Source organism: Adiantum capillus-veneris, chromosome 3, assembly GCF_014529385.1.
Source record: "Adiantum capillus-veneris isolate H3 chromosome 3, ASM1452938v2, whole genome shotgun sequence".
In the NCBI taxonomy this organism is placed as follows: Eukaryota; Viridiplantae; Streptophyta; class Polypodiopsida; order Polypodiales; family Pteridaceae; genus Adiantum; species Adiantum capillus-veneris.
Window position 1 is genome coordinate 30,483,709 of NC_140933.1, and position 24,054 is coordinate 30,507,762.

Genomic DNA, 24,054 nt, shown 5'->3' on the forward strand with positions numbered 1-24,054 from the left:
GTGCCCTTTGTGTGTGTGTGTGTGAGAGAGAGAGAGAGAGAGAGAGAGAGAGAGAGAGAGGGCGGTGGCCTGGCCTGGTAGGAATCGCAGCCTCACAAGCGTGCAGGCTTTAAGGTGGGAGCAGGGGAAGGCGTGCTTTTTGGCAGGCACAGAACGAGCGGCCCCTCATCTCCCCCCTCTTTACTCCCCCACTTCCACTGGACCAGCCGCCAAAACTGCTACTCTAAAACCGCTCCTGGTTTCACAGACCGGGCGAGACCCTCCGCTTCAAAATCCAGAATTTCAGAAAATCCCTGGAAAAGGAAAGAACAATTCACAAAAGTTATAAAATACTTTAGGATAATTTTATGGAATTTTTTCTGAAAACAGCTTTCGTATTCATTTCTCCACGCCCCACCTATAACGGAAACCAGGCCGGTTTCAACTGCTGCCGCCACGCTAGCAGGAAACCGGAGCCAGCTTGTTAGTCTACGTAGGAAAGACACGTTATAAAAAATGCCACGTAGTTATCAGGTGCCATGCTGGCAACGTTTTAGCCCTGCCACGTTATCGACGCAAAATGTGCTGTAGCGAGCTCCAGGCATAAAGTAAAAGAAAGGAAATTTCAAATGGTTCTTTAGGGAAAGGAATCCCAAAACGCGCACGATGGCGCACAACCGTTTTTAACGACTCGCAGATTTGGGCACTAGGTACCATTGTCCACGTCATTTTTAAAACTAAAATCAAAGGGTATGCTAAGACTTGCTTGTTGGGAAATTGAGAACGGCCCAATACGATCTTGGGGATTCGAATGCACACACTCACTCTGTTCTCTCATTCGCCAAGGGGTTTCGTCTCTCTCGAACAATTTTTAATTGTAACTCTACTTATGCACAATGCAAAGAGCGAAATTTTCTGAATAGAGCTAATTCGGGCAAAATATCTAAAAAACAATGCAGAAATTAGAGAAAACCTTCTTCTAAAGCGTTGTAGATCTCATAACAAATGGAAGAAGAAAAGAAGGAAAAGGGGATTTTGAAGGGGGGAGGGGGGATAGTAGAATGCTCTGATTTTCATTTTCCAACGATATATTTAATTTAGATATTAGTGCTATTGGTGCACTATTGAGCTTGGCATGCACCTAGACACTCTATTGTGTATCATATTCAAGCTCCGTCAAAGTCCAGGGTCGGGGGGCTTGTAGTCTGCACTGTCCATCTTCTCCACATTACTTTACAGAACTTGACTTTGTAGCCCGTGGTGGATGTGTGACACATCACCATGGAGAATCATTTTCGTTTTGTCCAATGACATCATGGCAGGTCAGCAACAAGAATTTCACCCAATGTGCTCCACATCAACCCGCAAAATCTACAAGGGGTGCATGCAATCCTCTAGTGAAAGCAAGGGCACTGCTAGCATCAAGGAGCTCTTCCTGCTTGAGTGACACTCTAAGATCCAAAAGCCTAGGAGAGGGAGGGTCAGCATAGGAGAGAGATTCTTCAAGTTGAAGAATTTCCTTAGAGATCATCATTCTTCTGTGTGCCCTAATGTCCTTAGCTATTTTTTTGTACTTGGTCAAAACTCTCTATATTCCCTTAACAGCATCATCCCAACCCTTGGTAGGAGAGGGGTAGAGAGCAAAGGACTCCTTCATGATGACTTGCACTTTATGTTTACTGCAGTCTATGTCAAGCAGAGAATGGTCTAGGTGGGACCAGCCAGATTTAATATTGTTCTCAGATCTCATTAATTCAAACAGGACAGGCCTCTGATCAGATAATAGTATGGATGCATCACACTTGCATTGAACTAACCAATGATCCTGTAAAACATTTACAGACATGTAAACTTTGTCTAGTCTGGCTGACTTGTAACATTCACCAATCTGCTTGTTGTTCCAAGTAAAACCAACATCCTCACATACATCTAGTAAATTCAAGGAATCAACCAAATCAGTCTATTGTACTTTTTATTTACCAGAGATTACCTGACCCAAAGACCTTGATCTGTCAGCAATTTGCTCTACCATGTTAAAGTCCCCTGTCAGAATCACATTCTTAGATAAAGTGTACAATTCTTGCCAGCACTGGGATCTTTCTGTCATAGAATTAGGAGCATAGACATTGAGTATTGTATAGTTGATAGGGTCTGCCAAGGTGATAGCCACCCAAAAGCCTTTATTGGAGTATTGCACATTTGTAACCAAATTAGCCCATTTGCAAGACAGGCTTATGACAACACCTCCTCTGTCTGCAAAATGATAAGTGGCATACCATTGAAAACCAGAGCCTATATTGTTCAGGTTGAACTCTAGCTCTTTACCTTTGAGTTTGACCTTCTGAAGACAAATGTAGTCAGGATGTAGTAACAGATCTTGCATCCATTTTCTGATGATCATAGCTCTTGTAGGGTCTGATAACGCTTTATAGTTGAAGGAAAAACCAGAAAGATTGGGGCAAATCATTTCTTACTGCTTTTGTTAGGTTTGACCATAGAGACAGAAGCCCTATCGGGATCATTGGACTTCTCCACCTTTCTCTTGCTTTTCATTATTTGCAAATTGGGAAGAGACTCTTCCTCAGCTTGAGTCATGACAATGTCCACTGAAGGGATTGGGGAGTTTACCAAGGAAGCCTGTGAAATAATGTCTTTGACATCTAGCTCTTTAGCAAACTGCAACATTTCCATAGAAGCTTCCTTATCTATTAGTTAAGTACTCTGAATAAATTCAACAGCTTCACCGTTTGATTCAAAGAGTCCTCCTCTATTGTCTTTAGGGCTGACAGGAGGAACCTGAGAGGGCTGGGGGCTTTTGGGTGAACTGGTCTCACCATTTTCCTCCTATGCAGGCTTACCTTTCCCATCAACATCAGAGTGCTCTTTCGAAGAATAAGAGTCAAAAACATCTTCCAACAGAACATCAAAGTAGTTAGAGTTAGTAGAGTTAACCCCCTCTCCTCCTTTTCATCTTATTATTGCTTCTCCTATTAACAGGTTGAAAGGACTTTTGGGAAGTGGGTTTGTGTTCCTTAGTAGTTTGATTATGAACTTTGGCTTGAGCAAGGAGAAGACAGTCCTTTATAAGATGACCGTGTTGAAAACAGTGGAAGCAAGAGTTATTGAGATTTCTATACAAAACGCTCTGTTCATGCAGTAGGCACCCTTCACAATCTTTGATAGGGACAATCAACTTAGGAGCTTTGCATAGATCAACTTCTATGAGAAGGTGAGGATCCCACTTGGGGTTAATTCCCCCTCTGGATTTCTGTCCATGGACCTTGCCCACATAAGCCCCAATTTTGCTTAATCAAGGGTAGTATTTGACTGGCAAATCAGGGAAATCCACCCACATAGGTGCTTTAGTGGGATTATCCCCTTTAGGGTTAAAACCCTTATACCATTTAAAAAAGGAAATTGGAGTATCACGGATAAGCCATTGTCCTTCAGTTATGACCTGCAAGGCGCTATTAGCATCTTCAAAGAAAAACATATAATAGTTATTGGGTAGATATTGTATCTGTAGAGGAAATACCGTAAGGACAAGGGTCCTACAGGCAAGGCCGGACAATGTGTATGCTAGGGGGAGGCTATAAGATAGCACGGTTGGGTGGAGACTAGTACACGCATTACCACCGCCCTTTCCCTGGTATCATAGCTATTTTTGGGGAAGGAGAAAAGCGGGTTGCATGTGCATGCGATGCGCTGCTTCTCTCCCACGTTTTGTAGACAACGATGTCTCCACTGTGCAACAAAAGAAGGTAGGCACAATTTCTTGTGCGCAGTGTGCATAGACAAACAGTGACAGTCGTCCGCGTCCACCCCACCTACGCCCTCCACAGCGGGCGACTAAGACGTGTGATCAAGGCAAACTTGACCGACAACTCGATGGCACCGAGGCTTCGAAGGCTTTCGTTGGCTGCACACGTAGGATGGCCTGCTTAACCCTTGCATGCAAGAGGGTTGAACCCACCCATGAGGGTAAGGGGCCAACAATTTACTATCAAGCTATTGACCCTTGTTGTGTATAACAAGGAAAGATAGCATACTTGTGTTGAAAAGAAAACTAGAAGGAAAGGGAAAGCTTCAAACTTCAAGGAAGTAGTTTCACCCTTCCTTTTCACTTCTTGGAGGAAGGCAAGTTTTCCTCCAAAAATTCTTTTTTCCTCAAGGAGGTAGCTTCAAAGTGAACAAAAACGACGAGTTTTTGTGAAGAACCAATAAAGGTGTTCTTACGACGAATGACACGTGAAGCGCTACAATTCCCGCAAGGCGAGGTTAGCTTGCAACGCAAATCGCGGAGCATACAAAACACAAAGACTTAAAATTCACAAGGTACAAGTTGACTTTTTTCTCTCTCTCTCTTTACATTAGTATATTTACCATGGCTAGCGAGGATATCCCACCTACACACACTTTTGATTTTGAGCACGTAGATCAAAATCAAGGCACCACAATGCTGCTGACACTAATATACATGAAGATGATGATAGATATGGCTGCTTTTAAGAGACTGAAAAATCGCCAAAGCGTACTTAAATGCAACCTCTCTGCACTCAATGCAAATGTTATCAATCTTATGGAGTTACTTGTGAAATTTATGAATTCACAGACGGCTCAAGGAGCCACAAGTGGCACGGTTCAAGGGAGCCAAGCTCGCACGACTCAAGGAGTCCAAGAGACAAGTGCTTGAGAAGATGCAAAAGGTAGCAATGCATTACTTAAGAATACCATTCCCGAGTTTCACGGGGAAGAGCGTGATCGCAACAAGGATGCAGTCAATACATTTCTACACAAACGGAGTGATATTCATAGATTGAGACACACCTTGGATATAAATACGGCTGTGGAAACCAATCTATCTCTTAAAGGCAAGGCCTATAAGTGGTGGATGACATTTACAATAGATGCTCGTCCTCCGTCTTGGGCTGCGTTTCAAGCTTCTTTCTCCAAAGAGTTTCTGGACTCCAATGAAGAAGACAAGAACTGGTTAGCATGGGATGCATGCCGCATGTCTGGCCTCTCTCTCTCACAGTACCTTTCGAAGTATCTAGAAATCATATCAAAACTAAAAGGTCTAGATGAATTCCAAAAGATACGATGTTTTAATAGGGGTCTTGACAAAGACTATCGTCTTCATGTCAAGACCCAACAACCAAAAACTTTGGAAGAAGCCATCAGTCATGCCCAAAGATATAATGATGACCAAGAGAGGAAAGGAAATTTTCCGTACTCTAAGGATAATTTTGCTAAAAGCAATGTGGTTAAGAGCCAATGGCGAGGTAGATATCCCACACGTTCCAAGAGGAATAAGAGACAATCTACCTCTCCACGCCCACAAGAGGCTAAGAAGCCTAAGCAATCACGAGATACTCCACGTGGGTCTCTCAACACTGCTGATTTTGAGCGTGCAAAGAAACACAATTTGTGTTTTAGATGTCTTTTGGACCAACATAACAAGAAAGATTGTCCTCTTTTGCAAGGCAAAGAAAAGGCCATGCACACGGTGCAACGCCTCACATTAGATTCATCTCCTAAATATTGTATTGTGGAGGTTCTTCATATGGAATAAAAGCACAAGTGTTGTGTGCCTGCTTCAATGTGGTAGCCCACCATTGGCCCCCATGATTTGATTCGCATGCATGGCACTATTAACGGACAACGTGTTTGTATTTTAGTGGATGATGGTGCAACTCATAACTTCTTGAACTATAAGATAGTCAAGAAATTGAAGCTTACACAGACTCCCTGCTCCCACAAGTATGTGGTGAAGCAGATGTCTTGCAATAATAACTTGAAGTATGGGATACGGTAGTTCAAGGGGTTGAGCTTATTGTTCAAGATCATAATGACCCTTGACTTTCAAGTTATGAACATGGACCGTGCTGATGTAGTTTTAGGATGGGAGTGGCTGCATGGTTTAGGAAACACATTGCACACTAGTTATGAACACAACTCCTTATCCTCTATGGCCAATGGTAAACATGTGCTTTTCTTTGGTGATAAAAATATACCTTTTGCACCTCTTATATGTACAACTGAGCTTTCTATTTTGCAGAAAGCATATTTAATAGATGAAGTCTTTTTGTGTTAATGCTTGTCACCAAGTCTTGTGAATTCTCAAGAGCAAAGTGCGGTGAATTCTAGTAACGGTATGCAAAGTGCAATACATTCTAACGATAAGAAAAGTGTTAACAAATCTAACGAGCAAAGTGCTCTCAATTTTAATTCTATAGAGCAACGTGCAACTGTTGTAAAGCAAACATTACGGGAATTACAACATTCTCCATCCTAGCATAACTCTAGTTTACTTTCTCCTTTTGCACGGTAAAAGCTGACTCACTTAGTCACGGAGTATAGTGATGTGTTCTCAAGTGATTTACCACCGGGTTTACCCCCTACATGTGATGTGCAACATGACATAGATGTCTTGCCAAGCACTAAACTAGTGAGTAAACCACCTTATCGTATGAGTGTTAAAGAAGCCAAGGAGGTTGAGAGTCAGTTGACTGGTGTCAGTTGACTGACTACCTCGCCCGTGGTTTCATTATACCTAGCACTTCTCCATGGGCATCACCAATTCTATTGGTAAGAAAGAAAGATAGTACTATGCGCATGTGTGTAGATTATTGCGGATTAAACGCCATAGCCATCAAGAACAAGTATCCTCTACCAAGAGTGGATGAGTTGTTTGATCAACTCCATGGGGCAAGATACTATATAAAGATAGATCTTGGTTCAGGATACCACCAGGTGCATATCTTTTTGCAAGATGTCTCCAAAACTGCCTTTAGAACACGGTTTGAGCATTTTGAATTTTTGGTTATGCCTTTTCGTTTAACCAATGCTCCAGCTACATTTATGACACTCATGGATAGTGTCTTACGTCCCTATCTTGGAAAATTTGTTGTGGTTTTCCTTGATGACATTCTAATTTACAATAAGACTGAAGATGAACACATAGAATACTTACGATTAGTGTTCGAATAGCTACGAGCTTACTCATTGTATGTTAAGCAAAGCAAGTGCGATTTCTTTAAAACAGAGATACATTACACCGGTCATGTGATCTCCTATTCTGGCATCAAACTAGACACTGACAAGGTCGCTACCATTCTTCGATGGCCACATCCCAACACGGTTGAGGAGCTTCAAATGTTTTTAGGCATGGATGGATTTTATCGACAATATATCCGTGATTATGCCAAAATTGTTGTTCCTATGACGGATCAATTTAAAGAAAAAGGCAAGACCTTTTCTTGGGAAGAAGCCCAAAAATACAGTTTTGAACAGCTCAAGGTAGCTATAGCCATTGCTCCCATCCTAGCAATCGTTGACCCACTTAATCAGTTTGTGGTACAGACTGATGCTAGTGATAAAGCAATTGGTGTGGTACTTCTCTATGAGGGAAGACCTATAGCCTTTGATAGTAAAATGTTAGATAGAGCTCAACAGAATTATTCTGTCTATGAGAGAGAGCTCTACACCATAATTCACGCTTTATGAAAGTGGCGACACACTATATTTATATGGTGCCGAGTTTGAAGAAGTTTTTCACCATGAGAGTATCAAATGGTTTACTACTCAAACGGACTTGAAGGGCCATAAAGCTAGATGGGCATAAATCCTTCAAGATTATGATTGTAAGCTATGATATCTCAAGGGGTGATATAATGTAGTAGCGGATGCACTAAGTCGGATTCCTCAGATTAATTCACTTGCTTTCATGGAAATAAAGAGTGGATTTTTGGAGTCATTACATGGCAAGTGTGCACAAGATCAATTATATGCTAAAGTGTGGAGTGCGGTTTTAAAAAGGGATCCCTCACACTCACATGTCTCTATACAACCAAATCAACATGTCTCCACACGCGCAGATAAAAAATCCAACAGACTTAGCTCCACCCCTACTTAGGAAGAGCTGAAGTGATGGAAGAATTTTTCCATTGATGTTGGCTACTTACTCCACAAAGGTAGAGTATGTGTGTCAAACTAAGCGCCAAATCTTATTTGAGTTTCACGATAGTCCAAGTGTTGGTCATCCAGGTATTTGTTAGACGTATGCCTTAGTTCGACAAAAATTTTATTGGCCAAGCTTACATCATGATGTTCAAGAGTATGCGCTAAATTGCCAACAATGCCAAGTTAATAAGGTAGAGTACCTCAAGGTAGGCGTCGTTTTACATCCTTTAGAGATTCTGTTGGAATTAGGGTTGCAATGAAATGCACACAGCTTGGAGAAGATGAAGGAATCTCAAGACACACAATAGAGAGTGTGTTGCTTAGTGTGTAATGGAAAGATATATAGCCCTAGAGTGATGGGCTTATATATAATACACGGGGGAAAAAACTTCCTAATGAGGGAAAAAATGCCCCAACGGTCCTTGTGTGTTCACACACATCACTAGCACATGTATATGGTAACAAATCCCCCCTGGAGTGATGTGTGAACGAGAGTTGGCACACGAGTAAAGGTAAGTGTCATGCCCTGACGACATGATAAGTCCACAAAGGGGAGTAAGCCCAAAGCTTTGCAGAAAGCTTCAAGCTTCTCATGAGACAGTGCCTCTGTGAAAAGATCTACAAGGTTGTCCTGTGTTGGCACATAAGCCAAGCTCATCTCTCTTGCTGAGAGCCTCTCCCTGACATAGTGGTAGTGCACCTCAATGTGCTTTGTGCGAGCATGAAAAACTAAGTTCCTCGCAACTCCCAATGCGCTCTGATTGTCAGTGTAGATAGTCTTCTCTCACCTCTTTCCACACTTCTACACACACACACACACACACACACTCATTCCTCTCAATCCCTCACTCAAACCTGCACCTTTCATGGTTTCTGTCACCTTCTTCACCATTAACCTCCCCTCTTACTTCCATAGCTCTCTTATGAGCTCTACATGTACATACACCATCTCTATGCCTCTCTCTATTACTTCCAAAGTACGATTCCATCTTACCCCTTCTCTATATACATAAAATTCAGTATATAAACCATGCTTAACTTCTGCAAATTGAGAAATCTCATCAACCGAATTGCCATTTTCATCGCCGTAATCAACCTTGACGGTTGTGGCATAAAGAAGAGAACAACAAGAAGAAGATGATCGCTAGTCATTTTGGGAACCTACACAAGTAAGTACTTCTTCAAGCTTCACCATCACAAGGATTTCCTCACTTCATTCAACCATCTTACTTCAACCATCCACCTCATTCTACCCATTGTAAATATAACATTAACTTTCTAGTGATTACTAACACTAACATACTAACACAAAATAGCCATTGACCTAACCATAAAAGACACCTCACCTCAAGACATGGGCATAGTAACTCTCTCTCTCTCTCTCTCTCTCTCTCTCTCTCTCTCTCTCTCTCTCTCTCTCTCTCTCTCTCTATCTATCTCTTCTTACTTAAAAATTTACGTTCACCTTATCTACCATCAATAATGCTCTCCTTTGAGCCCACGTCCATGACTCAAGAAGACAAAGAAGGCCCGCAATGTTTTGATATTCTGAAAAAATCTTAATCCTGATTTGTTATCTTGTAAATTAGGATTTCCAATAATCTTAATGAGGGGACTCCAAACTATAAATAGGCCCCTCTCCTTCTTGTAAAACAACCTCCAATATCTCACATAGCACCCCAACACTCTATGCGTGAGGAGAGACTTAGGTGTAGCAACCACTTTGTGAGCTTCACTTTTGGTGTGAGAGAAGCTTTCAAGCTAGACATTGCAAGTGAGAGAGCGTGAGTTCAACAATCTCAAAACCACTATTGTATATGCTCCTCCATCATCAATAAATTGAGGTTTAGTGGATCAAAGGCGTGATTCGATGTTCAAATCTTCGTCCTTCCATTTATGCAATACGGTTTGGTGAATTCAAGGTGATTTGTGTATTTTGAGTTTCTATCGGTTGATCTTGTTTTAGAAAGTGTTTTAGTGTGTTTTCATTGCCAATTTTGTGTCCATTGTAAGAGGCTATTGTGGTGAGAGGTCTCCCACACCCTAAGACAGTGTGTGTGTGTGTGTGTTGGCAATGTTTAGCATTCACTAAGCATTGAGTGAGTTTTGTACAAGCTCTACGATAGCGTCATAACGAACCATCTCCATTTTCAAGTCACAAATAAGGTATTATGCAAGATCCATTCCTCTCTCTCTTTCCTTTTCTCTAGCTCTCTTTGTTCCATTTTGTGTGATGGTCTTGGTGTGAGGTTGCTTGTGTGTTTTGTGGCGCATCTTCTTGGTTGTGACAAAATCTCTCTTGCGTCCTAGTTTGCATACCATAACTAGGTGGTGCCCCTATCTTGTTTGGGTTTGGCTATGGTTTTGTTGTTGTGTTGTGCTTGTGGTTGCCACAGTCCCAATTGAGCAGCACGGGAGCCTTGAGGGGTGTTTAGGGCTCGCCTCTCTTGTTGCCCACCCCGGACCGCCTCAATGTTCATAGATTTAGAGTTACTTAAAGTGCCACATTGGACTTTAAGTGGGAGGTTGTTGGGATTAAATCCCAAGTGGCCTGTTATACGGATATGGCCGCTCGCCCGCCTAACTCGCTTATCACTAACTCTTTGTATATACTCACTTATACTTGTGTGAATAATAAGATTTGGGAGATAACCCTTCAACGAATTCTCTGCATACTGTGTAAGCTCCCTATCTGTGTATCTGTGTGTGTGTGTGTGTGTGTGTGTGTGAGAGAGAGAGAGAGAGAGAGAGAGTCGATCTAAGCTCCGATCCGCGACGTCAAAAGGTGCATCCAATTTGTTGTCATGCAATATATGCACTAGCCATTTTTGCATACCTCTAGCCTGCTCATTTTTAGCCTTTTCGTCATCAAGTACATCATGTACATCTGCATCAGTAATAGGCTGATCTGTAACATTTTCATAAACCCCCATAGGCTATACATTTGCCTCATTGGAATTCACATCCGTATTTCCACCACTGAAAAGAGGCAACAAAGTTACATAAATGTCCTGTGAGCTTACAGTATTGTCTCTAGTACATGACAACAAGGCCTGAACAGAAACTTCCACAAACACTACATCCCGTGAATCCAATATTCTTTGTTTGCGGATGATACAAGAGTGAATATTATCGGGGTGGATAAACAGGATGTCAAAGTTTTGGTCAATAAGAGAGCAAGAGTTCAGAGACAGACGGAGACAGAGCGGGAAACCAGAGCTCGCAAAGGCAAAGAGAAGGTGTATAAACGTGGAGAGAAGCTCAAGCCTAGCAAAAGAAGTAGGCGTCGCAAAATCAAGCAAGCAGATTTCTAGTTTGGGCGTGGCTATCTCGAGTACAATATGGTAAGTGATGTTCAAAATCAAAAGGCAAACATTACTTTTGGTTAGCTGCTGTTAGCTTTAAATCCAAAGTTAAGGAGGCAGTGGTCTACAAGTGTTAGCACCAGGCTGCCAAGAGCTAAGGGAAATGTGCAAGCAGTGAAGAACATGGCTGTGAGTGTAGGTAGTCCCGCTGATGTTCTTCCTCTTGTGGATGCGATTATAGAAAAGAGGATGCAGGTCCAAGCCTACATAGATGGTGGAGCGTAGGTTTGTGTCATGACGGAAGCAACCATGAAAGAAACAGTAGTCAAGGCATTAGTCAAGTTGAATGTTCACATGAGGATGGCTAACCATACTAAAGCCAGGTGTTGGGATGTGGCTCAGGATGTGAAGGTCAAGGTGATGGGCATAGAGTGCCTAATAGACTTCTTTGTGATGAAGGCATGAGATAATGCTTATCCAACCATTTTGGGTAGGCCATGGCTTTTGGCGATAGGACATAAGCAAGATTGGGAGAGCAAAGTGTTCACCTTGCCTAACAAAGAAAAATGCAGACAAATTGTGCTTGATTTGAAGACCAAGGAGAGAAGTTCTCATACTATGGTAGTTAAAGATGAGGGCGGCATGACAAGCTATGAGTACAAGACAGAGACGGGTTATGATGAAGGCTATACTAGCACAAGGGAAGAGGAGAGCAAGGACAACATGCTGAAGATAGATGCAGACTTATTTGGAGTCACCATAGACCACTCCCCACCTAAAGAGTAAGGTATGAAACCTCAAGCTCATGGTTTAAGCATAGAGGAGGTTTCTAGCATGATAAGTGAAGATTTAACCAAAGGTGAAAAGGAGGGTTATGTTCAACTGTGTGATTCTTATCCAAACCTGTTTGCGATGGAGTACAAGAATTTGCAAGGTGCAAAAGGGGTTGAGCACAAGATTGTTCTTAATGAGTGGCATAGGCCTAAAGCACAGAAGCTGAGGAGTCTAGGGGAAATCCAAAAGGAGGCCCTTTGGCAAGAGATCAATAAGCTACTGGATGCAGGAATCATATTCCCTGTGAAAGAGTCAGAGTGGGACTCGCCAGTGGTCATAACCCCTAAGAAGAATGGGAAATGGAGAGTGTGGTCGACTACAAGCCCCTTAATGCCGCAACTAAGAGGAATCACTATCCATTGCCATTTCAAGAAGAGATCCTAAACCAAGTGCCTGGGCATGAGAGATACTCGATTATGGATGGCTTTTCCGGGTACTTTCAGATAGGGATTGCACTTGAAGACCATTGAAGACCACGTTCATATCTCCATGGGGTTGTTTCACTTATCGCAGGATGCCGTTTGGATTGGTGAATGCATATGCCACCTTCCAAGATTGGATGAACAGGGTATTTGGTCCATACTTGGGCCATTTTATCAGGGTCTTTATGGATGATTTAGGCTGCTACAGCTTAAGATTGGAGCACCTATTGAAGCTATAGTTATGCTTTCAAAGGCTTGATGAAGATGGAGGTCAGTTAAACCCCAAGAAGTGCAAGATAGCACAGCCTCGAGCGCAGCTGTTAGGTCATGTGGTGTCGCAAAACGGTATAGAGGTTGATCCCAAGAAGGTAAATGCATTGATGTTCATGGAGACGCCATCAGATGCTCAGGATTTGGCTTCGTTTGTTCACAAACTGAATTATCTATCATGTTTCTTTTGGACGTTGTCGCAATGTGTGCATCCTCTTCAAAAGAGGGCTCAGTAGGTGCATGGTTATGAGTGGGATGGAGAAGCTCAAGAGGCTTTTGATAGGGTCAAGGATATTTTGTGTCGATTGCCAGAGGTATGTCCTCCCAATCGAGAGGACAACTTCTATGTGTCTATGACGGTGGGCACAGTTGCTATATGGAGCTGTTCTACTGCAAAAGGTAGGGAGAAGCTACAAGCCGATATACTTTGAGACTCAGGGTGATTAGCCCAGGAGAGGCTACCTACACTGAGATAGAGCAATGGGTGATGGCTCTGGTCTTTGCTTGCAGGAAATTCAAGGTGCATTTGATTGTGCGCAAGTTTTTTGTGTTGACAACTAATATTTGTTGCCGGAGGTAGTGCTACATTTGAAGCCAAGAAGGAGGATTATGAAGTGGGTGTTGTAGCCGCAAGAGTTCAAGTTCAAGTTCAAAGTAGATCACACGAGTCGGTCTCACTTGGTAGACATCCTTGTCATCAAGGCCGTCAATTTGCCGGCCTACCCAAGAGTGGTGTGAGATGAAGCTAAAGAGGAGCCTGTTTTGGAGGATGCTTTTACGATTTGGTTTGATGAAGCATATCAAAGGGTAGTACAAAAAGTAGGAGGAGGTGTGGTGATACATGACCCACACAACAAAGCTATATTTTTGAAGGAGTATGATTTGGAGGATGTCCATACCAATAACGAGGTGGAGTATCTCACTTTGCATTTGGATTTGAAGCAGTGCATAGAGTTTGGCATTTCAAGGTTGGTAGTGAAGGGAGATGCGTTGCTAGTCATCAATCAACTGTTAGGCCAATGGCAGGTAAAGTGCGATTCTTTGAAGCATTGGTTCTTTTCCATCAAGAAGATGCTAAAGTCTTTTGAAGAGGTCCAATTCAAGCATGTGAGGAGATAACAGAACCAAGAGGCGGATCAGCTAGCAAGTAGCAAAGTGCACCTGTGCACGTTGCAGGTTTATATGTGGCCCCAACCACTTATGCAGGTAGGGAGACTTTAAAGGAGATTGAAGGATTTTTAAATACAGGGCAATGTTAGAGGGTTTGTCTAAGTTGCAAAAGAGAAGAGTGGTGCAAAAGGCCCGCAAATTCACACTGGTAGGTGAGGATCTCATGAACTATGGGCATGACGGAGTGCTTAGAAGGGTGTTGTACAAAGAAGAGATAGAAATGGTGCTGGAGCAATGCCACGACAAAAGCGGACCCCAGGGCAAAGAACAGGTTCTATTTTGAGTGCTTAGAGCAGGTTTTTGGTGGCCTTCCATTGTGAAGGACATGTATTACTGGTGCAAGACGTGCCATGAGTGTCAGACTATAGGTAAAAGACGACTAGTAGCGAAGACACAAGGCGGCATCATCGCACAAAGTGATTTCGAAAAGTGGGGTCTGGATGTGATAGGCCCTCTTCCAAAGTCTACAAGCGGTAAGAAGTACATGGTGGTAGCCATTGACTACCTTACAAGGTGGGTCGAGGCCAAAGCAGTGAAGGAAGCAAATGCTAATGTGGTGGCTCAGTTTGTGTTTGATAACATCTGTTGCCATTTTGGTGTTCCCTGTGTGTTAGTTTCTATTAGGGGTCAGGGGTTTAGAAGCAAGCTCATGAGTGCATTAGTGGAGAAGCTAAAGATTCAGCATCGGTTTTCCTTGCCCTATCACCCCCAATGCAATGGTCTAGTCGAGAGTGCTAATGGGCAAATCGTCAAGATGTTAATGAAGTATGTGTACAAGCAAGAAGCTGAGTGAGAAGCAAATCTAGAGAAGTTTCTATGGGCGTATAGAATGTCCTATAAAGTGGCTACAAACTTCACTCCATTCGAGGTAGTCTATGGTAAGGAGGCTGTGTTGCCGGTGCATGCGCAGCTAAGTGCTTTGAAGGGTATGTGGCGTGTCAATGCCACTCAACAAGGAATTCTACAGGATCCGATAGCCAGTTTAGAGGCTTTGTAGATGGATAGAGAGGCAGCGACAGACTACTATCTGAAGCAGAGAGACAAGTGGATTGCCAAGTTCAATCAGAACCTGCCAAACAAGAAGATAGAAGAAGGAGACCTGGTCATGAAGTACGAAAGCTACCTGGATTTCACATTCCAAAAGAAGTTAAAAAGAAGTGGACAGGTCCGTGTAAAGTGCAAAAAGCCTTTCTTCCGAATGGGACCTATCAACTGGTAAGAGCAAATGGCAAGCTCCTCAGGAACAGGGTGAATGGTGTGTGGCTCAAACTGTATTTCGAGAAGGATTTAGTGCCTGAGGTATAGCAAATTGTAGTCAAGGGGGGTGGGCAACCAACCTAAAGCATGCGGTGTGCAAAAGAGAAGAGATGAAACTTTTGTACATAGCCTGTACATACAGTTATGGTTTTGCGAGTGCTTTTAATTGTCAGTTTGGTGTGCCAGTTTTAAAGTTTTGTACATATGCTTTTGGTCGAACATAAATGTTTGACGAGGGGGCTGGGCAATGATGGTGCAGCCAAAGTCAGTCTAAGCTAGGAAATGGTCTATGCCATGCAAAGGCGGCAGCGCATGCAAGTCCAGTAGCAAAAGGCTAGGGTAGGTGCCAAGGACCTGGGTAGCCAAAGGGTAGCAAAAAAGTATGTCTAAAGTGGCTTTTTAGGCCAAGGAGGCTTAAAGAGGGCTCATTTGGGGTAGTAGATGAAGGTGTCCAAAGTGCTCTATCAGTGTTCTGAAATGTAGTGTTCGGTGTGCTCTAGAAGAAAGCCATGTTCCCCCATTCCCCCTTTCCAATGTGGTGCTAAAGGATTTTTCAAAGAGTCTAGTTTAAGCGCTTTGTGGAGCTGCTTGTAGCACCACGTGTCGACATGTGGTGCTACAAGAAGTTTCAAAGAGGCTAATTTAAGCGCTTTGTGAAGTTCCATGTAGCATCACGTGTCGAAACAAGGTGCTAAAGAAAGTTTCAAAGAGACTAATTTAAGCACTTTGTGGAGCTTCTCGTAGCACCACATGTCGACAAGTGGTACTAAATTAAGTTTCAAAGAGGCTAATGTAAGTGCTTTGCGGAGTTGCATGTAGCACCACGTGTCGACACATGGTGCTAAAGGAAGTTTCAAAGAGACTAATTTAAGCGCTTTGTGGATTTGCTTGCAGCACCACGGGTCAACACGTGGTGCTATAGAAATATCCAAAGAGGATTTAAGCCATTTGCAAAGTTGCTTGTAGCACCACGTGTCGGCATGTTGTGTTAGTGGAACCTTCATAAGGGCTAATTTAAGTGCTTTATGAAGATGCTTGTAGCACCACGTGTTAGTACATGCTACTCTAGAAAGCTTTAAGAGGTTAAATTTAGTGATTTGCAAAGCTGCTTGTAGCACCACGTGTCGAACGTGTTGACACAGGGTGCTAAAGGAAGTTTCAAAGAGACTAATTTAAGCATTTTTGGAGCTGCCTGTACCATCATGTGTCGGTATGTGGTGCTATAGCTTGGGGGGCTCACCATTCAGTACCCCCCTATATAATGTGCGTTTGCGGGGATTAAAAAAACCCTCTTTTAACATGTCTGAATGAATAAAAATTTAGAAAATTTTCCCAAAACTGAATATAAAAACTACTTATTTTAATCTAGCTCTATTAAATTGCCTAGAATTTTTTCATTTTGAAACCTCTTCTTTCGAACTCACGTTATACATTAACAGGATTACATAGTGCACTCCCCCAGTACTATAGGAATATTCAAAGAGACTTTAAGCCATTTGTAGAGTTTCTTATAGAACCATGTGTTGACACGTGGTGCTATTGGAAGCTTCATAAGTGCTTATTTAAGCAATTTATGGAGCTACTCATAGCACCACCTCTCAGCACATGGTGCTATAAGAAGCTTCAAAGAGGCCAATTTAATCAATTTGTGGAGCTTCTTGTAGAACCACATGTCAACACGTGGTGCTAAAGGAAGTTTCGAAGGAGTTAATGTAAGCACTTTGTGAAATTTTCTATACCACCATGTGTTGGCACATAGTGCTATAAGAATATTCAAAGGGGCCACTTTAATCCATTTGTGGAGTTGCTTGTAGCACCACGTGTTGACATGTGGTGCTATTGGAAGCTTCATAAGGGACAATTTAAGCCCTTTATGGACCTGCTTGTAGCACCACGTGTTGACATGTGGTGATATAGGAAGCTTTAAATAGGCTAATTCAAGAGCTTTATGGAGCTTCCTGTAGCATCGCCTGGTGCTAAAGGAAATTTCAAAGAGGCTACTTTAAGCGCTTTTTGGAGTTGCGTGTAGCACCACGTGTCGACATGTGGTGCTAAAGAAAGTTTTGAGAGGCTAATTAAGGCACTTTGTGGAGCTTCTTGACACATGGTGCTAAAGGAAGTTTCAAAGAAGCTAATTTAATACCTTTGTGGAGCTTCTTATAGCACCATGTGTCGGTCTATAGGAAGCTTCATTATGGAGAATTTAAGCCCTTTATGGAGCTGCATGTAGTACCATGTGTCTACATGTGGTGCTATGGGAAGCTTCAAAGAGGCTAATCTATGAGCTTTGTGGACCTACCTGTAGCACCATGTGTCGAGACGTGGTGCTAAAGAAAGTTTCAAAGAGGCTAATTCAAGCACTTTGTGGAGTTGCCTGTAGCACCACATGTCAACACGTGGTGCAAGTGAAAATTTCAAAGAGGCGATTATTTACTTTTGTCATCTTTTTACTCTTTCTAGCTTGGTGTGCCAAGTATACAACCTGTTAAGGTCCTTGGAAAAGTTTCAACAAGTTTGGACAAAATTTGTTCAAGTTTATCAACTGTTTCGTGTCCCCAGACTTTGATTTCAAGAATTTGGCTTAAGTCTCACTTTTGTGATCCAAATTTCACCAAAATTGATTTGTGTGGTCTACTTGATATGCTTGACCTTGTGGTATGCTAAAATATGCAAGATTACCAAATTTTGAAGCAGATGTAAATAATTGCGATTATTTACTCTGGCTATTTTTTACAAATTTTTGTCCCAATCTTGACACAGATCTGTTAAGCACTTCAACCTAAAGTCTCTAGCCAAGTTTCATCAAGTTTAGACTATTTTTGGTGAAATGGTCATCAATTTTTTGTCCGTAGACTGACTTTGCAAATTTGGTCTTAATTTTCAATCTAATGATCCAAATCTTACAAATATTGGTTTGTGGGCTTATTACAACATGATAAAACCAGTGGTATGCTAACTTAGTCAAAAAAGTTGAAAAATGGGATAGATGTAAATAATTGTGATTATTTACAATTGCCAAATTTTTGCATCTTTTTGGTCAACTGAGCATGTACACATGTCTATCACATCAATACAAGCCTATGAATCAAATTTCATTGAGTTTAAACAATTTTTCCCCAATTTACACTCAAGTTTCAGAAAGTCAGTACAAACTTTAGTTTTTACCCAGTTTTTTGTCAGTTTGGTGATCCAAATCTTTTGTGCCTTTACTATTTATACACATGCAATGGGTCACTGAATTAATCTTAGTCAAATTTGAATTGAAAGTAAATAATTACGATTATTTACTTTATGCCCAAAATGAACAATTTTTTACACTTTTTTCATGGAGAGTCTTTTCATGAGTTGTTTTAAGCCTATGAATCAAGTCAAAACTTAATTTGGCCTAAAATGTCAAGAAAAAGTAAATAATTTGAGTTCTTGCAAACTCTTGAGATTTTTACCTCAAAGTGTTCTTGAACTTATCCACTGGTGTATACAGCTTTCAAGCATACTCTCTAGTGGGATTGAGTGGTTTGCAGTCGTTTCGTGCTATTTCTAGCTGTAGACCTGAAATTTTGCACTTCAAATACAACTGATAATGATTATTTTGGAGAGAGTAATGTTTTGAAATCCACCTCATGCAATGGGGTTGTGGAAAGTCTCCACAAACACTCATTCTTTTTTTTTTTAATGGTTTCCTAAGCATTGATCTTAAGACTTATCTCGCAATCATTCTCAAAATCCTAATCTAATTCTACAATCCTACAATCCTAAAGGAACTTGACAAGTACGATTACTTCCAAGCTACCTCTACATAGCAAAAGACGGCAAACTTAAGCTATGCGGTTTCTAAAAGAATGTTTTTGACTCTAGGAGATCATAGAGGAAGTTAAAGGATAACTTCACAAGATGCTCGTGTTTTTTCCTAGTTTAGGTCTCTTTGATCCCTGGAGGCGGCGCCAAATGTGGGACGGTTGTCTAACCTCACTATCCTATCTTATTGTAGTTTTAGCGAGAACACGATTAAATTGTCAATCCATGGGACGAAGCTGACTCGACTAGTGCATAGAGGCTACAAGAGGTTGTCAATCAATGCAAAGAGCTCTTACCTGCGGTTGCAATGCAGTTCGACACAATGTGATCTTTAAGCGCATTGAGTACATTTTGGTATCTATTCTTCCTCTCTCTATCTGGCACTTGCAAGAACTACATGGTGACTTTGTTCTTCAACTCCACTATTGAGTAGCCTACAAAGCGCGATGTCACGTTGTTGATCACTGGCCCAAATATTTTTGTTCGCCAAGTGAAGAACCCTTTGTAGAACGCTTCCTCGAACGTCAGCATATTGTGAGACGGTAAAAATATACATTTGGCGAAGAAGCCATAGAGGACTTATTTGAAAGGTTGCCCACTGAGATTATAGCACAACCCTTTGTTACCCTTGAGGAATGACATTCACGGGGTGCCTGCTTGCTTTGGCTCATGGAATAGTTCGATGCATGTTAACAGCATTCGGAAGATTTTGTATAACATTGCACGTGATAGATCTGCTAGACTTCGAAAGAAGGACATGGTGCCTGTTAGGGTTTTCACCATGTGCTCCTCCATCGGTGTTCCCTTGTCTCGAGCAGGCAATCTTATGTAATTCAGCCAAGTTGGCCATTTCTTTAGTAGTGCCTCGTGTGCTTGCTAAGTCCTACTCGTGGTACAAGACAGAAAGTTGGATCCTTTTGTAGGGCCACATGTGCTCTTGCGAACAAAATCAAGTATCTTGGATTCTTGTTCAGCTAGCTGAGCCTCCACTTCGGGTGGTCTTGATCTGCACGCTCGACTTGCATGTTGGTGTAAAGAGTTTCATTCATTTGTAGCAGCTCCACTTTAATCAGAGGATAGGGCAAGGATTGTTGGTGCCATTGCACATTGATTTGATTGGGAGTGAGTTGTGTAACATTGACAGAGTGAAGAACTCTCAGCTCCCAATCCATTGTTGCTTTCCACTGCTCATCTACCTCTTGTGTAATTTTTTCCTTCAGTGCATCTTCTTCATCCTTTGAGAGCTGGACGATTGGCACTATGTCTAATTCAATTATTTGTATTTGAAATTCTTCCATGCCACTTAGCTCTTTGGCTAGCTGCGTCTCCATCTCAACGAATGAAATAGAGGGGATCTCTACATGGGGCTGCTTTGAAGTGTCTGCCTCCTCTTGGATTTTCGATCGTCCCTCTCTCAATAGCTGGTTGACTCTTTTAAGTTCTGCTATTTTTTTCAGCAGCTCATCTTCTCTTTGGACCCGCATCAAAGCCAGGTCTCTGAGCTGAGACTGCTCCAACTTAAGCTCCAACTTGAGGTCTTTATTTTTTTTCTCTAATGCCTTGTAGACCTCATTTGTTTCTTTGATCGAGGCCACTATAGGATTTTCTCTGATTTGTTGCAGGAAAATTGCATGATTATTTATTCTTTGCTCGAAGTACTGTAGGGAGGAATTGGCTACATCCAGCTGAACCTGAATCTTTTGAACTGACAAGGTCGTGGTTAGAAGTTCGTTTGTGACTTCTATCAGCTGTTCATCTTTTGCCTTGCATGCATCTAACAATTTCGTAAGCAAAACTTCAAGCTCCTCCATTTATTTTTCTATTTATCTCTTGCGAGCTGATGTTGTTCAGCTTTTGCTTTCAACTCCTGCACTTGCCTTGGTAAATCGGTGATGACGTTGAGTCGATCGTCTAACTCTCCTCGGAGTGCGTCAATCACCATCTCTAATTCTTTGGCCCTTGTGCTACGAATTAGTGCTGTTGAGAAAAGTTGTTCATTCATGTCCTGCATTTGCATAGCATACTCATTAACTTGCAAGATGACCTCGTTGTTTGATTGCCAGTCTTCGTTTCATGCCAGCTGACTTGACGTTTCTGCATCTTCTTGTGTGTCCTTTGGTGGCATCATGGTGATTGTTTGTTGTTGCCCTTGTGGCTAATCCTCTTCTATTTTGTCATCCCAAGGCTTTGTGGATGCCTCACCCTTCTCTTGCTGTGTTGAGGTAGAGGGTGTTTCCTCGACCTCCTGTTCTTTGGGTTGCACAAACTTCTTGTTGTCCTTTGATGGTGCAGGACTAGCTGCCCTTTCTGGCTCTTTGTCGTGCTCTTTTTGCTGCTCTTCTATAGAATCAATTGCCTTACTTTATTCAGGCTCTGCCTCCTTGGTGGGTTCAAGTCCTTTGGCTGCCTTTGCTGGTGAAGTTGGTGGGCTCGGCATGGGTTGATCATGCTATTCAGAAACGGGTGAAGAAGGACGAGGAGACACATCACCCTGATCGTGTTGTGCTGCTCCTTGTTTGGTTGTTTCCTCTGCTTGCTTTTGTTGTTCTTCTAACTCTTTCAATTTTCTTGCCACTTCTTGGGCTTCCCTCATCTTCAAGGCTTCTGCTTCTTGATACATCTTTTCCAGGGCTTCCGTGGGATCATCAGCCTGCTTCCCGGTATGTTGCTTGGTTCTTGGTCCTTTAAGCTCAATGGGCACCCACTTTGTCGGGTCTTTACCTTGTGCTTGGCAGTTGCGTTTGTAAGAGTGCTTCTCTCTGTCAAATCTGGCTTGCTTTTGCACAGGTTCCTCCTAGTGTGCTGCCACGACTTTTCTCTTCATTTCTTCAATTCAAGCTCTCCTTTCCTCGTTATCCGAGCTTTCATTGTTGTGCCGTTCTGGGGAGCTTTTAGCAGACTCTTCATCAGACTTGTAGGATCTCTTGGCAGATCTTGTAGCTTGAGGAGAAGATTGTGTTGACACTATCCAAGTGTCCTGATCTGGGGCAGGTCAGCCATGCCGATGGCATGGTAGGCAATCCTTGTCAAAACCTCTAGTGCACCCAGATAAGTTATTTTCCCTTCTTTCTTTGTCTCTTTCAATGTGGACAAGACATATTGTGTGTTGTCAATTGGTTGCCTGGTTGTTGATTTGAGGACTTGTATAAAGGTCGTGGGAACTGCATGATTTGGTGTTGTATACCTTGGCCTTCATTTGGCAAGGAAGTGGAAATGCTGATGGTACAACCTTGTGGGATCTTCCACCTGTTTGTGGATGAGGTCGGCAAATGTCGCAACGGTGGTTCCCTTGGTGAAAGTACTTGCCGTCTTTCTATCTCTTGCCCTCATTGTCATTCCTTCTGTTTGCAATCTGAGTGTTTCTGCCACTATCTCCTTGGTAATCACTACTTCAACCTTGTTCCCTTGTGGGTCTGAGATCTGAGCGGTTCCATCTTCTTTGATTGTGGACAAAAGCTCGTAAGCCTTTTGGAAGTCCACTCCACACGGCTCTTGTTCGTAAAATTCTCTAAGACCAAGCCTCATGTTGGCATCTTTGGTCCCTAGAGCTTTGCAGTGACATCATATACTTCTTTTGGTAGAATTTGCAGCTCTACCTGGTGTCCCTCTTCGCTCTTGAATCTTCCGGTGAACATTGTGGTGTTGTGCTCTTCAAGCTGTTCCTTTGAGAGATAGGTCACTTTTGCATTCTTGACTGAATCAGGGTCTAGTTGATATGCTGGTAGCTCTTGCAACTTTTCTTTTTGATCGAGCTTCTTCTTGGCCTTCTCTGCTGCTTGCATGGCTCCTGTTGAGTGAATAGAGTGTCAAAGTTAGTAAATTTGGCAGACTTTCTCTAAAATGTCCTTCTGTCTGACAGTGCTGACAATTTGAGTCCAATTTGCTTCAAATCAATTTTTGAACATGCTTAGATGCATAAAAACATGCAAGGAACAAAATTATAAAGTCTAAACAAAAAATTGCAATAAAAGTAAATAATCGTGATTATTTACAGCTGAGTAATTTCTTCAACTTTTTGCAAACTTGGCATTACAGGCTTGAAGTATATACAAAATAGATACTCTGACATGGGCTCATTTGGATGCATAGGATGAAAATGGTGCCAGATTTAGGCTTTAGGTCTCTGAAACAGTTGATGTAAAGATATTTTGAGATTTTGAGCTCCAAATTTGTTCAAACTTGGCTAGTGGGCTTAGCACATCATGGACTTTGAATGTATGATGGCAAAATTGCAAATTTCTACCATTTTGGCCAAAAAGTAAATGATCGTGATTATTAACTTTGCTACCAAAATGGACATTTTTTGGTACAGTTTGGTTCTAGGCATTGTATAAACCTTGTGTATGTGATATGAGGTGATTTGGATCAAGAAATGTGACACATAACTCAGAATTTGGCTTGCAAAGACTTCTTTGCATTTTTTGGCAATTTTCCAAGTTATATGTGATCATTTTGGCTCATACTTGATTTTTGGCATGTGTTAGGTGTGTATAAGTGATAGATGATGTGATGATGCAACTTTCAAGCAAAAATAGTGCAAAAATAAATAATCACAATTATTTACAACGGTCACATTTTTCTTGTAAAACTTAAAACTTTTGACCTAAACACATTCTATACACCTAAAACAAGTCTTAAATTGAATTTGGTGAAGTTTGGTCTTGTCCGCATCACTTTGTGCTTTGTCGACTCTGAAATCTCTGATTTTTGTGACTACACAGCGTGTTGAGTTGGTTAGTCACTTTTAAGGCTATGGACTTGTCCGCAACATAGTCGTGGAGTAACTCATCCAATTTTGGAGTCAGTTTGACCTCATATGTCCAATTTGACGCTTTATAGCCTTCAAGTCATTTTCTGCTTTTTGATGGCTTTGCTTGATTGATTTCACGAAACCAATTATATACATTGTGTATAGAACTCGTAGGTAAGCTGTCTGTGGAGTCATAACCCAATTTTGGCATCAGCCAAAAACCTAGCTTTTCTACTTGGGGACCCTCTCGACCTTTGCCAAATGGTCAATTGTTGCTATAGAAGTGTTCTAATATGTTCGGACATGCTAC

At 41.9% G+C, this 24,054-nt stretch overlaps 1 pseudogene; it reads right to left on the reverse strand.

Moving 5' to 3' along the window:
* Window positions 1-218: 218 nt before the first annotated feature.
* LOC147460684 (uncharacterized) lies at window positions 219-21,614 on the reverse strand (annotated as a pseudogene).
* Between the last annotated feature and the right edge of the window lie 2,440 nt (window positions 21,615-24,054).